Raw genomic sequence first — 17092 nt, forward strand, 5'->3', positions numbered from 1 at the left:
TGTGTTCTGTATTTTGTATGTTGTTTTTGCTGTTGTTTTATTTTTGTTTTTTTTGTTTTTTGTTTTTGTTTTCGTTTTTTTTTTTTTTTTTTTTTTGGGGGGGGGGGGGGAGGGGGGAGTCGATTTTATTTCGAGGACGCATTCTGCTATAGAAAGTTAGAACGTGTCTGATTTGTTTGCGATGAAAGTGGTTTACAACTGGACCTGGTTTTTAGGATATATCGGAATTAATCGACAAGCAACTTTAGGCTGAACAAATATCATTTTCATTCCTTGACTTCGGATATTTATGTTTGTAAAGAAGTGATAATTACTTAATGTTCTTTTTTTAATTTAATCATTTCTCATTGTTATTCACCAGCCTTTATATTCGTATCAGCCTTTCCCCCTCTATTTCTAACACGTTAACTGATCGGCAGGTCTGCTGTATATTGGTATCATTGGTTATTAAGCTAGGTGGTGATGTTATCAAGTCAGAAAATATAACATTTTCATATCATGTAAATCAAAACAACAATTAACATAAAGATTAAAATATCATTCATTGTTGCTTTGATATGTATAGTATATAATGAAACTATAATATATCTCAGAATAATGCAGTCCTAGACAAGTCTGTAATACATATCGCTGTACATATTGACTCACGTGATTTATCTACCAGAGACACACTCATCTATATACGCCTACGTTACCGAACATAGTTCAATTTACAAAATCTTCAGCAAACACGCACAGATAATGATGACCTTATTTAAACTGTTAACAACTACTATCATTTAGACGTTTTCTTACACAGTGATCGGACAGGTAAAACATGGGTCGTGAGTTCTGCTCTGCAGTGCATCGATAAGTCACACAAGTCAGATGTTTCGCTATCTATACAGTCTTTCTGGTATCAGTAAGAATAATATGAAGGGTACAAGAGATTTTATAGTTTATCTGGAAGTTACACGAGATTTCAGGATAAATTTGAAGGTTACACGTTTTTATAAAAAAATTGAAGGCATTTCAATTGCGCACGAGACATTTGGAAGTTGCACGAGATTTCGTTGTCATTTGAAGGTTGCATGCGATATTATGATACGTTTCAAGTTTTACATTGTATGTATAGATACACGTTTATGTTTATTGTGTGACATGTGTACATATATATCTAATATTTTAGAATAGTTGAATTCGAGTTTGACATAATCATATCGATGCTGACAGCAATATTACCTTTCGTGCCAGCCCCCAAATGGATACAAAATAGCATTTTATATTTCGTCTATAAAATACTTCATTAGAATTAGTAAAAAGACCTAAACATCTTCCGTTACAATGTTTTTTTATTATCATTTATTTATTTTTCTTATTTTTTGTGCCGCCATTTTGCCCTCATATATATTAGGAGTGTCTATATCAACATGCAATATACCCCCACAACAGCGGTGCCAATCACATGCACTTGCCCCCACTTATTTTCCTGTTTGGTTGTTTATTATCACAGGCATTTGTCCCCACTTATTTTCTTGTTTGGTTGTTTAGTATCACAGGCTCTTGTCACCACTTATTTTCCTGTTTCGTTGTTAAGTATCACAGGCTCTTGTCCCCGCTTATTTTCCTGTTTGGTTGTTTAGTATCACAGGCACTTGTCCCCACTTATTTTCTTGTTGGTTGTTTAGTATCACAGGCTCTTGTCCCCACTTATTTTCCTGTTTGGTTGTTTAGTATCACAGGATCTTGTCCCCACTTATTTTCCTGTTTGGTTGTTTAGTATTACAGGCACTTGTCCCCACTTATTTTCCTGTTCGGTTGTTTAGTATCACAGGCACTTGTCCCCACTTATTTTCTTGTCCCCACTTATTTTCTTGTTTGGTTGTTTAGTATCACAGGCACTTGTCCCCACTTATTTTCTTGTTGGTTGTTTAGTATCACAGGCACTTGTCCCCACTTATTTTCCTGTTTGGTTGTTTAGTATCACAGGCACCTGTCCCCACTTATTTTCTTGTTGGTTGTTTAGTATCACAGGTTCTTGTTCCCACTTATTTTCTTGTTGGTTGTTTAGTATCACAGGTTCTTGTCACCACTTATTTTCCTGTTTGGCTGTTTAGTATCACAGGCACTTGTCCCCACTTATTTTCTTGTTGGTTGTTTAGTATCACAGGTTCTTGTCCCCACTTATTTTCCTGTTTGGTGTTATGTATTAATACTTATAAATATATACTGTTGTTGCTGAGGTTTATCCGATAGAAGATTTGTATTTGTAAAAGGGTCTGTAGTAAATCTAACAGTTATGTAATTGTGAGCCTTTTACTAGCAGTATAATATATGTAGGTTTGTATTGGAGAGACAGGGTCGGTAAAGGCTGGGTTAGTTACACAGTGGAATATAATGGTCGTATTTACTATTTCTTTCCTGATGTGTACAACTTGTACTGATTTCAATCGATCAGACTTTGCTAAAATTCCACGGACAATATCTTTGGTGTAGTAACTTGTGATCCAATTACACTTAACAGATCAATTATAGGGTCATATTTAGGTCCTTCAAATCCAAGATATTTCTTTGAAAGTGTTTAATTGTTACAATGACTGCTTTAAAAAGATTATATCGCACATTAAAATCAAACAATGATAAAACAGGAATGTGCCAGGTGTGAAAAAACCCACATAAATATACACACAAACAGTCAATAAATTTTACAGTATTCTTAGTAAAAGACTTAGTATCCAGCCAGATTAGTCACAAATAATACAAAAATGTTTTAGCCAGAGCTTAGCGGTCAAGACACTTGAGATTTTTTACGTTACGAAAATAAATACAAGAGAAAATATCATGCAGGCTTTGAGCTGTTTGAGAGAAGATCAGTTGGGAGCCAAGGCTGTTGTTTGTGTAAGGTATGGGCGGTACGGTAACACCCTGCTTTCCCATCTGCCATGATACTCCCAGAATAACTGGATATTTTACCTTATTATAGATTAAGGATTAGTGGTCGAGCACCTGTATCTTGACCAGGTTCAAGTGGAAGATTTCGTTTATATTTAGAAATGTACGCCATTTACACAAAAAAGATATCACTTGACTTTTTGAAGAAAATATCATAACTTTGTATGGATAAAGGTATTACCGGTTTTAATGCCGGGGAGAGTTTGACTTATAATCATATACTATTCTTTATCATGACTTTTTAAAAAGTATTAAAAAAATATATAAATTTATAAATAAATAATGCTTATGACCGCTGGTTTATACTATAAACAGGGGTGACACGTACTTATACTGATCACCCGACGCGACGTTACATAGCCACATTGCACCACTGATGTGACGTAAAGAGCTTTACCTGCAACTGGCAGTGTCATTGTCGGGAACATCTACCACATAATAGTTTTGCTTTATTCGGCATTAACGGAAAATAGTTGTATTTTAACACGTTTTGTGTTGCTATTTACGAAAATTCATCAAATCTGTCATTCGTTGAAGGTTGGAACTATGTTTCTGCGCGGAGCATTTATTTTGACATACGTCATTAGGCAATAAACAAAGAGTAAACTACAAAATTGTCAAAGTTTCAATAGTCTGATTTTCAATCAATATTGCAGAATTAATAGAATGAAAGGTCAGTGTCTTAGACATATAAGCTGTATTTTGGCTCGGGACACAAAAAGAAAAAAATGGCACACCAGACGCTCGCCACTTTTGTCTTTCATCACTCTCGCCAAAATACATCTTGTTATTTAAGGCACTTCCACAAATCCTCTATATACTGGTCTCTTGACGTGGTGTATATAGCTGTTCTAAACACGTGACGCGACGTGTTGCACCATTTTCAGTTAATGCCATTGTCTATATTAGGACTTCACCAATTATTTCTGAATGGTGCAAGGTATGTAACACAAGTGACATACACACAAAAATATGGGTAATTTCATCCCTAAAATGGAAAGTAACAATACTGAACCTCTAACATGAGAACTAACAATAATGAACATCTAACGTGTGAAGTAACAACATTGAACCTCTAACATGGCGAGTAACAATAATGAACCTTTAACGTGGGAAGTAACAATATTGAACCTCTAACGTGAGAACTAACAATATTGAACCTTTAACATGTGAACTAACAACATTGAATCTCTAAAATGGTGAGTAACAATAATGAACCTTTAACGTGGGAAGTAACAATAAAGAACCTTTAACGTGGAAAGTAACAACATTGAACCTTTCACGTGGGAAGTAACAACATTGAACCTTTAACGTGTGAACTAACAATATTGAACCTCTAACGTGTGAAGTAACAATATTGAACCTCTAACGTGTGAAGAAACAATATTGAACCTTTAACGTGGGAAGTAACAATATTGAACCTTTAACGTGGAAAGTAACAATATTGAACCTTTAGCGTGTGAAGTAACAATATTGAACCTCTAACGTGTGAAGTAACAATATTGAACCTCTAACGTGTGAAGTAACAATATTGAACCTCTAACGTGGAAAGTAACAATATTGAACCTCTAACGTGGAAAGTAACAATATTGAACCTTTAACGTGTGAACTAACAATATTGAACCTCTAACATGTAAACTAACAATATTGAACATCTAACGTGTGAACTAACAATATTGAACCTCTAACATGTGAACCAACAATAATGAACCTTTAACGTGGGAAGTAACAATATTGAACCTCTAACATGTGAACTAACAATATTGAACCTCTAAAATGGCGAGTAACAATAATGAACCTTTAACGTGGAAAGTAACAATATTGAACCTCTAACGTGGAAAGTAACAATATTGAACCTCTAATGTGGAAAGTAACAACATTGAACCTCTAATGTGTGAAGTAACAACATTGAACCTCTCAAATGGCGAGTAACAATAAAGAACCTTTAACGTGGAAAGTAACAACATTGAACCTTTAACGTGGGAAGTAACAACATTGAACCTCTAACGTGAAAAGTAACAACATTGAACCTCTAACGTGGAAAGTAACAACATTGAACCTCTAATGTGTGAAGTAACAACATTGAACCTCTAAAATGGCGAGTAACAATAAAGAACCTTTAACGTGGGAAGTAACAATATTGAACCTCTAACGTGAGAACTAACAATATTGAACCTTTAACATGTGAACTAACAACATTGAATCTCTAAAATGGTGAAAGTAACAATAATGAACCTTTAACGTGGGAAGTAACAATAAAGAACCTTTAACGTGGAAAGTAACAACATTGAACCTTTCACGTGGGAAGTAACAACATTGAACCTTTAACGTGTGAACTAACAATATTGAACCTCTAACGTGTGAAGTAACAATATTGAACCTCTAACGTGTGAAGTAACAGTATTGAACCTCTAACGTGTGAAGTAACAATATTGAACCTCTAACGTGGAAAGTAACAATATTGAACCTTTAACGTGTGAACTAACAATATTGAACCTCTAACGTGTGAAGTAACAATATTGAACCTCTAACGTGTGAAGAAACAATATTGAACCTTTAACGTGGGAAGTAACAATATTGAACCTTTAACGTGAAAAGTTAAAACATTGAACCTCTAAAATGAGAAGTAAAAACATTGAACCTCTAACGTTACAAGTATCCATATTGAACCTATTACGTGGAAAGTAACAATATTGGACCTCTAACGTTACAAATAACACTTGCGAACCCCTTATGTGGCTTTGGATAATATTGAAAATCTAATGTTGGAAGTTACACTATCAAACCTTTCATTTTAACCAATCTTATTGCATAAACATATACAAATGGATAATATAACATGCAATGTCAATGAATCTTCTCTAGTGGTGATACAACATAAATAAGCATATTTAATCACTTAATTTTGATATTGAATCGCTAAACATGGCTAGTAACAATAGTGAACCTCTAACGTAGCGTTTAACATCACTATCCTAAGGCATAATAACGTCCATTAATTTGTAACGTCTCCTTTACCGGTGCTTACAATTTTTCTATCGTTTCTTAAATATTGAACGGATGTGTTTACACCTTTTTCTTGATTATTTAATTGTGTATTAGTATTCATAAAACATCCGCGTGTTTGAATATAGTATTATATTGATATCATATCTTCCCTTTATCATCGGCAATTAGCCTTACTATATTCGATTGTGCTTTAAATCTATATTCTGTGAAGACGCCTGTACTGTATAAATAAACACATTTAAACAACTCTATATTTGGATCCTTAAAATCATCAAGTCTTTACTTCGACTCACATATTTTTAACTACCAACAATCTTGTTCAAAGAAAGAAACGACAAGTAATGGGTTATCCCCTTCATGATTTGTAAACTCTAACAAGCATGATATATTTTTATCAATATTCACTAGTCTAACAGGTTTCCAGCTTATATAAATGTCGCTTTCGGTTCATTTAACTTTCAATACCGACACAACTGTAATTCATTTCAATGTGAATTCCACGCCGACGTCTATTATGACTCATTACACTTTGGACGACCTCCGCTCGTACAATAACAAAATAGAAATACATAAATCTGACAGAAATGACACGAGGGTACATAAAAAGATATTTCTACGATTTAAATTGCAATCACATTAAACTATTTACCTGACTAAGTATATAACTCTCACCTAGGGGAGGTGGTGCACGCGACTGACTCCAGGTATCGTGTACGTACGATGTAAAAGTATATTCGTGGTGGATTAAGGTTAGATAGAATGCATTGTCATATCTTATTTCAGGTTCAAAAGACACACGTGTCACTAGGTCTAAATGAACATAGCTTTATATAATTAAAGCCCTACGGGTATTTATTTTCGGCTTTCGTCTTATGTTGCAATGTTCCTTTTTTCTGTGCCTTTTATCTTATCTACAATGTTTCTTTTAGAACAATGAAATGCAGTTCATACTAACCGTTCGAATGTTCCAGTGGGTTGGCTGCTGTACTAAATATATATGAAACAAGATGTGTTTATGAAACATTATGCCCCCTGTAATATGAAATCCATAACTCTTATGATGCAATAGCTATGGCCAATGTTAGTTATTTCAAATGTAGGTCAAAGGCCACAGTCAAGGTCGCGTGGTGATAAAAAAGGTACCAAAAGAAAGGTCTTGTCACTAGAAACACACATGCCCGATATAAAAGCCTGATCTTTTACTGTGCAATAGTTCTGAGCAAGGTTAAAGTTGACAACATACAAACAAACGGACAGCACAAAAACAATATGCCCCCGATCTTTAGATCCGAGGGCAAAAATTTCATATGTCTAAAATCATAACTGATACTTTTCATTCTAATCTGTAATCAATTTGTTTGCTTTAAGATATAATATCGGTTAAAATATAATATAATATAATATCGGTTAAATATCGAGACTAGATATGGCAGATGTCTGTTCAGCTTCTCTAGAGAAGACCGTCTTAATACGTATTAAAGAGGCCCTCCGTATAATGACAGGATTCCGATTAATCAATTACAAAGATACACATTTTAACAAAGGGCATTAACATGATACTTCTTATAGTAACATCTTGCGAACTTTAAAAAGAATGGGGGAAATTCGTCAAAAGGCTGTTATGGCATTATACTTGTTCTAAAATGTTATGTTTCATTGGTAGTATTATATATAACTGGAAAAGGGAGTTATTGAAGTAGTGATTGTGTATTGGTACAGATACAGGTGTGGCTAGGTCAAAGTCCATTCCAGGCGGTGCCTCTCATCAAAGAGAAGTAAACGAGGCATATAAACATTCACAAAGCAACATTCATGGCTACTTCAAACTTCCTTTCTTCACTGTGATGTTAGGCGTTATATGAAAATATTGGATGAAGTCCAAGCTAATTTTATCCCAATCTAGATACAAATCGTGTTAACATACTTCTGGAATTGGAATCATTAGTGACATAAATTTTAATTGATATCGTTCGTAAATGAAATAATCAAATGATTTTCGTTCACATTACATGTCTTTACAAAATCGTTTTCACATCTTATTGTAAGTGATGGAGGTATTTCGTGTGGTGTTCATCGTTGCTAGAGTATAACTGAGACAGCGGGACTAAGACTACAGTAAGATTGATACAATATCGATTTCATTTCTCTGTGTGATTTATGATTTCAGATAAAATTCCAACGTGTTTTCATACAGAAATATGCTTTAGTGTTGTTTTTATGCACCGTATTCGTCAACCGTCTATTTCCAGCCCTCATCGGCTGTCAAGTGTAGCGTGTGGAACGAAGGGAAGTAACTCTGGGAAATCCGAACGCAACGGCCCAGAAACGTTACAGGAGCGTAATCATCAAAATCTCTGATAATGTACCACTTTTTTTTGGTTTTGTTTATTTATTTATTTTTTGTTTGAATGTTTTGGATATTTTTTCTGAAAAAAAAAATTTAAAAGTATGTTTGAGTTGGTTCTTCGGCTACACTGTTTAAAATGATAGACCTGTACTTGCTAAGAAATAATGACACACAGAATTTAATAATCACAGTAGATTACAAATTGAAGATATAAGTAAAACATACATTCAGAACTGTCATGAAGGTAACCGCCCGCGTTCCTGACAGAATTACCTCCCTTCTAAAAAAAGAAAGAGACATGATTCGATCGAGATGACGACAAAATCAGCACTAGGTCTGTCCAAAACCAATAAGCGACAAATGAAACAGACAATTTCAAATAATCCTCATTACCGAAAGGCTAGAATTATTTCGATTTATCAAAATGGTTATCTTTGAATGAGAGATCAATCGCGCCAATTGGAGACAAGTTATTCGATTGCAGTAACACCGCCTCAACACACATTGAGGAATTGTCTCCTTATTAAGGCTACTGATTCGTTACAAAAACAAATGCAATCAATATACAAAGTTTAAGAAATAGATTGTAGTTAGACTGCAAAAATTATTCAAGATTGACCAACTGTCGGCAATTCAATGAATTATCAAATCAAACTCGAGGAACATTATGGAAATTATGAAAAATGCACTCTTCAATGACGTCATTGTAAGGACACCATTCCATATCATCGAGTTGGCACAAATGATGCCATAAAATTTCACTGGAACCTGAACAGATTATAGGATGGAATACTAAATCGCATTCTCAAAAAAAATGTATTAATTCAGATATGTTCCCAGAAATTACAATCCAGGGCACTGTAACATTGGTAGAAAAACATCAAGTGCATCAAAAGATGTTTGTCTGTAAGGTGAAAGCTAAAAACAAACGAATGTCCGCCATAGCGCCAAAGCGAATAGGAAGAAAATACATAAAACCGGGTTAAATAACACCACTTTCGTTGATAAAGGGTTTTTTACCCTATTAAAATTGTACGTCTTATAGCTTTGGTGGGTTTTTGCTTTCCGTTAGTTTGCTTTTTCGCCCGGCGTCTTCCATTGTATTTGAGACTATTCCACATAAACTCCTTCAAAATACGATACGAGACTTAAAGAATGATAGGGTACTTTCTGGCTGGAGGATAACATACCTTCTGAAAGCGGTACTGTTCCATAACGAACAATGTTAAGGCAGATTCTCTTTCGCAGCATCCCTCTTAAATTTTATTTAAAGAAACAAACTATCTATAACTTAAAGGGAAATAACTCGCTTTATTACTGGAGAACAAAAGTTACACGCCGACCTTGTAATACAACATAAAATCAAAACAGCTCCGGTTTCGATATATAATACCGGCTTATTACTATTATACTACAATACCAAGAAAGAACAAAAAAAAATAAATGAATAACCTAGCACAAGGTAGGAAGAGAACCAACTGGACGATAGTATTATTAGTAAAGATTTACATCAATCACCACTCCTGAACTCAAACACTTCCGGGTTGCATTTGAGTAACACAGAAAATGTTCATTTAAACAGACTTTTAAAACATAGTAAATATACCCTCTACTATATATATATCATGTTGTATCTGTAATAAAAAAATAGTTATTACGTAAAACAATACAAATGATAATATATAACACCGGCATACAAATACGATTTCATTTCAATGGAACTCCATAGTGACAGAACATTCCGATATATGAAACGAATAATTTATGCATGTAGGAAAAAATGCCTTATGTCTGTATATAAAATTCCTCACTTGTGTTCGATGATCCGTGCCTGTAACATTTAATATGAAGCACGACGAAAATATTGTAAATACATCATTTACCCTATACTGTGGCCGGCTGCAGTTGAGTTTAAACATCATTGGTACCCAGTCCATTTACTCTTCAATAAAAGTAGTGGTTCAAATACAAACGACAAGAAGTTAAAAATTGTCTGTCTGTTGATGTGATGATTAAAGCACCCCCAATCGCGGATCGAATCCTGCTCGTTGTAATTTTCCTACTGTTTCCCATGTAGGTTTTGCTGGAAGTTTATCGAGGACAATATCCCCAACGATAAGAATTTCTACAACCAACTTTTTCCGCCCATGTTCTCCGGTAGCAGAGTACAGCCTGCCCCATTTAAGTTGAAAGAATGGATTATCATGAATATTGATTTCCTTCAAATTGTCGATACACCAATCAATTTGTGGATCACCTGCGCGGACGAGCAACATTCTTACGTATTGTGTGTTACCATAGTGATGGGCACATTCGAAAAACAACGCCGGTTTGTTTCCTCTTTGTTTTGGAGGTGGAGCACTTTTATGACCTGTTGAATAGCATTCCTTCTGATTTTTCTTAGGTTTTCTTTGCTTTTGTTTCTTCTTGGACGTCTGCTCCTTTCCCTTTTTCCCGCCTTTTCCCTTTTTGCCCCTTCCGCCAGACGTGTCTTCGTCACTGCTTTCCGCATCCCATACGTCGTCACTGTCAACCTCTCTTCTGTCCTCTTCCAGCGATTGAAACATGTAACTTATCAAATCCTTGGCCTTTATACACATTCTATGGTTCCCGTAAGGTGATTTATCGGGAAGGGTAACCGAAGACGGGGCCAGCCAAACTCCAGTAAGTTCTGGGTTGCACGCTAGTGGAGCCGTTTTTGGAAGCCCTGTGTATCCACCCTCGAATCGACCGCTTTTTAGAATCGATTCTTTCTTTTTCATTGAGGTACAATGAATAAAATATTTGATTTCCTCTTGTTCATAATAATCTGCATGCGTTTTCAGCAACTGTTCCCAATAATTGTCCAGTGTAACACTGCTCAAACCAGTTACGTATTTATATGGTCGATCTTCCTGCCTATCCGCCATATTGACCTGTTTTCGTGAGCTTGTCTTGTTTGTTATGCATGCATGTATATGTTTTATCTGGGTAGCATGACACTTTACAAGTATCTAAATATAATCCATGTGTATATGTTTAACTACAGGCTTGAAAATGTTATCGAACTGCCGTGTCAGACTTATCTTTACACTTATTATATAATGATTTAAATCGTGTTTATATGTCCTGAATGTTTTGTATTATATGTTTCATTTGTACTCTTCATTTTAGAGGCAAAAAAGGATATAATACATCTGGCTGTAGGGTGATTAAGCATTTGGTTCTGATTGATCGGACACATGACTAGACATGACTAGGCGTCAACATATGTTACTTACCACACCTGCTTAATCATTTACGTAAGAAAGATCATCTAAGGATATGTTTTCAATTAAGATTTTAACTTACAGCTGAGAATTAATTAGGGTTTGTAATTTGATAATCTCTCTCGAAGTATATAAGTTATAATAAGGAAACATGGAATAAAATTAGCTACATATAAACATCCTACCACACAGTTCAGAATTTCCCACGAAAACTGCCTTCTTTATCTTTCGACCTATGTAAGAAATTGTAATTGAAAAAGTTAAGGAATAAATCTGCTCACATTTTTAGCGATTCGCCGATTTGTTTCGATGAAAAGATCTGTTATTTTATTTATTGATTTTTTACTTTGTTGGTATTTGATATTCGGCATGAAGAGATCTATAAATACTGTATGCTTTACACATGTGTCAGCATTTTTAAATGGTTATTTCACAACACCTGAGCAATATCGTGACGTCACAGTGTGTACATAAACAGACTTCGACGCCAGCTGACCTCAGAACACTATTCCAAACTCCGGGTCCCGATGCCATCATGGAGAGGGCAGAAGGCTACTGGAGGGTGTCCTCTGCCGCTTACTTCCTAACCAAGCTGTGCATTATTCAGAGAAAGTCGTGTACGGGTCCGCCTCGTGTTTCTACACGGCCGCGGGCCCAGGAAGACCACACCCACCGTGCGTTCTAAATTGGGCGTGCGGTACCAACACAACACACACGACGTAAGAAGAGGATGAACATCTGGGTTGAAATGGGGATTGGTTTTCCCGTTAGCGGCGACGCAGTCACATGGAAACGTGTGCTAGTTACCGGGAAGCCAGCCCCAGGACGACCCCCAGGGCTGCTATATTTGTGGGCGTGTTTTATAATTTCACGCTTCAAAATGGTATTCCTGGGGTAATATTTCTACTTGAACCATACACAAACGTCGGTTTCCTGTGTTTCGTTCTGATATGCTACATGTTATAAAGTTGGCTTTTAGATTTTTCCTTGTGTAACTTCACGGAGTGTTTGAATTCTACTTAGTTTTCTGTGGGCGGGGATTGATTTTGTGTGGTTTTTTAAATCGTGTTTTGTAATGTTTTTTCCCAAATATACTTTTTTTTCATGGATATGTTCTAAAATGACATTTGAAGAAAAACTAATAATATAACTTTTGGTGAGGCATAATCAGAAACGTCGCCGGACTTAAAAGATACCCTTGTTAGTAGGTATCGGGACCCTGAGTTTCGCTTCTGTCGGAAATTTCCGCGTTGATCCGTTCATGTCCAGCGGAAAGAAAGTTAAAATCTAATGCACAGGTTCTTCTTCCCGAATGTTTTTTTCTCCAATTTCTGATGTGTATCACAAATACTTGTTTACATTATGTGATTTTCTCATGAAGTTCAAAAGCGAAAAAAATAACAACTCACAGTCACATAATATCATTTATATTCACAAGTTCCTGTGGTGTTTGTGTGTAAGTAAGTGTGTGTGTTATAATATCTATTGAACATTTCTGAATCTATACCAAAAAATGCACATACATGTATTTTTTGCGCATTAATTTCAGATAGATGGCTAATCAAATAGTGCTCCTTCTCCGCACTCCGTGGTCTGTGAAAGATTATAAGTAATAGTTGTACTTGACAATACCTCCTCTCTCAGCTCTGTTTAGTAGCTCCCTTTTTTGTTTTGGGTTTTCCTGAATTCCATTTTTTTTTAATTTTTACCTGTGCGATCCTGTTGCTTTTTAAAATATCTCCTCGGTTCCATTTTTATTATTTCCCTTTTTATTTTGATTTCTCCTGAGTTACATTCTGCTTTTCATTTTACCCACTGCCTTGCTGTTACTTTATGTTTTGATTTCTCCTGAGTTCCATCATTTCTTTCCCTCTGCCTTGCTGTTACTTTATGTTCTGATTTCTCCTGAGTTCCATTATTTCTTTCCCTCTGCCTTCCTGTTACTTTTTTGTTTTGATTTCTCCTGAATTCCACTATTTCTTTCCCTCTGCCTTCCTGTTACTTTTTTGTTTTGATTTCTCCTGAGTTCCATTATTTCTTTCCCTCTGCCTTCCTGTTACTTTTTTGTTTTGATTTCTCCTGAGTTCCATTATTTCTTTCTCTCTGCCTTCCTGTTACTTTATGTTGTGATTTCTCCTGAGTTCCATTATTTCTTTACCTCTGCCTTGCTGTTACTTTATGTTCTGATTTCTCCTGAGTTCCATTATTTCTTTCCCTCTGCCTTGCTGTTACTTTTTTGTTTTGATTTCTCCTGACTCTGTCGTTCTGTCCGTCGATCAACCTTTTCTACAAATCACTACTAGTCATGAACGAAAGAGTAGATTTAGACGAAATTTGGCCAAAAGCATCCTTATTTTGTATAAGTAAAGTGGCTCGCCCCCGTTGGACAGGAGGGCTGGGGCCCAACAGGGGAAATTAAGCAATTCTTTAAACAAATAATTAATTTTAAAATGTCCGGCCTAATTTCAGATGTTTCAAAAATTTTTTCACAGTGTATTGCTCAACTGTATGCTGCATGTGTCTGAGAAGAAAACCAGCAATAATCATTACCACTGGCAATACCAGCTACTGACTTCACTTATTACTGTATAGTTATATAGTATTACAGTGTATAAGCTTGAGGTGATAACTATTTTCTATAGATCTTTTAGGTCAAAATTTGATACGTGCCTGCTTTCAATACAATACTGATGATTATGGCAGTCTTAGACTGTATGCAAAAAAAAAAGTTTTTGTGTGCAGGCATGTGTGTTTTTCTATATGTGTATTTTTATTTGCATCTTGTACTTGAATACCATCCTGAAGCACACAAGCCAAGGTACCTGTGAATTCTTGTGTGCAGATACAGCTGTAGTGAGTTGTCATCTAAGTACAATCTGGTATGAATAATTTCGCTTTAAAAGGTTTTATTTTTTAATTGAATTATCCAATCCACATGTACTTTATTGTACATTTGTATGTACTTTCTTTACAAAACTATATTCCAGCCACCTTTAAAATGACATGTTGATACGATCTGACGAATATGCGATCAAATTCTTACAGGTTTAATACACTGACCAGAACTCTCTATTAGCTGTCAAACAGCAAATATCAGTAGAAAATGACCATGCTGAAAATCTTTAATATCTCTGATTATAGCCAAATTTAAATACAAAATGGGTTACCTGTGCTGACTGCGATAAACAGCAGAATCGATGGACCCACTGGGGTCCACCAACATGGCCTCCTTTTGTTTTTCTGGTACCAGTGTTGCGAAGCATAGGCCTACTGTATGGGGAAAACAATCCTCTTACTGTTTGAGCAACAGATCTAGCGTTCTCAGGCCGTTCTTTTTCTCCACTCCTATCGGATGCACTGGCCGATTCCGATTGTAAAGCATCCGCCGCTCGCCGAAGCAAGTCTGCAGCCCGTAGTTGATTCATATTTAGTTTCGTTACTAGCGGCGGGAACAAGGAACGAAAGTAGACGAAAACCAGGTTGGGTGTCGTAAAAGTTTGAGTTGTTGTTTATTTTACTAACTCGGATCTTATACTATCGATAATATACTATCAGTACTATTTTGAATGTAAAGAGTAACCAATTGTGTCATGCAATGTATTTAATTCAAGTAACGATGAATTATTAATTGCGGCCAGGCAATGCTGTGGGGAGCGGTCCTTTACTTCCGAAATCAAATTATTGGAGCACCCTCTGGCGTTAGAATTAAGTTGACAAATATAGCAGGGTTATTTTCGACATAATTCCAACCTGCTATTCTAACTTACCATATCTTATTTTTCCATTTTCTTTGTTCAGTTTTTATAATTGCACATTTCGTAGGAAACAAACTATGTTAGATAAAATTGATATTATATTTAATATTGGAAAACAATAAAGCTAAAGATTTTAAAATGCAATCGTATATATACAACTCTGTATAAACAGGTGAGAAACAAATACAGTTAGTAGTACACACACAAAAATAAAATTTATAAAATGTAAAATATTGGATATAAATGTTATAATAGACTGAGAATTTCGAATTTTAAAGGCAGTAAAATGAAAAGCTAAAATGATTATTTAAGATAACTGATGCAAAAAATATATAATTCGCGAGAAATAAAATCAGAAATAAAAAGTGGAAAGTTGTAATTAGAAATGAAAAATGAAATAAGAAAATAAGAATGAAAATTTTATGTTGGAATTATGTCCCTTTTAACCCTCCATACTAGTGGAGCCGTTTTTGGAAGCCCTGTGTATCCACCCTCGAATCATTCTTCTTTTTCATTGAGGTACAATGAATAAAATATTTGATTTCCTCTTGTTCATAATAATCTGCATGCGTTTTCAGCAACTGTTCCCAATAATTGTCCAGTGTAACACTGCTCAAACCAGTTACGTATTTATATGGTCGATCTTCCTGCCTATCCGCCATATTGATCTGTTTTCGTGAGCTTGTCTTGTTTGTTATGCATGCATGTATGTGTTTTATCTAGGTAGCATGACACTTTACAAGCATCTAAATATAATCCATGTGTATATGTTTAACTACAGGCTTGAAAATGTTATCGAACTGCCGTGTCAGACTTATCTTTACACTTATTATATAATGATTTAAATCGTGTTTATATGTCCTGAATGTTTTGTATTATATGTTTCATTTGTACTCTTCATTTTAGAGGCAAAAAAGGATATAATATATCTGGCTGTAGGGTGATTAAGCATTTGGTTCTGATTGATCGGACACATGACTAGACATGACTAGGCGTCAACATATGTTACTTACCACACCTGCTTAATCATTTACGTAAGAAAGATCATCTAAGGATATGTTTTCAATTAAGATTTTAACTTACAGCTGAGAATTAATTAGGGTTTGTAATTTGATAATCTCTCTCGAAGTATATAAGTTATAATAAGGAAACATGGAATAAAATTAGCTACATATAAACATCCTACCACACAGTTCAGAATTTCCCACGAAAACTGCCTTCTTTATCTTTCGACCTATGTAAGAAATTGTAATTGAAAAAGTTAAGGAATAAATCTGCTCACATTTTTAGCGATTCGCCGATTTGTTTCGATGAAAAGATCTGTTATTTTATTTATTGATTTTTTACTTTGTTGGTATTTGATATTCGGCATGAAGAGATCTATAAATACTGTATGCTTTACACATGTGTCAGCATTTTTAAATGGTTATTTCACAACACCTGAGCAATATCGTGACGTCACAGTGTGTACATAAACAGACTTCGACGCCAGCTGACCTCAGAACACTATTCCAAACTCCGGGTCCCGATGCCATCATGGAGAGGGCAGAAGGCTACTGGAGGGTGTCCTCTGCCGCTTACTTCCTAACCAAGCTGTGCATTATTCAGAGAAAGTCGTGTACGGGTCCGCCTCGTGTTTCTACACGGCCGCGGGCCCAGGAAGACCACACCCACCGTGCGTTCTAAATTGGGCGTGCGGTACCAACACAACACACACGACGTAAGAAGAGGATGAACATCTGGGTTGAAATGGGGATTGGTTTTCCCGTTAGCGGCGACGCAGTCACATGGAAACGTGTGCT

Source organism: Ylistrum balloti, unplaced genomic scaffold, assembly GCF_031769215.1.
Source record: "Ylistrum balloti isolate Yb309-2 unplaced genomic scaffold, AGI_CSIRO_Ybal_v1 Utg370330, whole genome shotgun sequence".
Taxonomy (NCBI): Eukaryota; Metazoa; Mollusca; class Bivalvia; order Pectinida; family Pectinidae; genus Ylistrum; species Ylistrum balloti.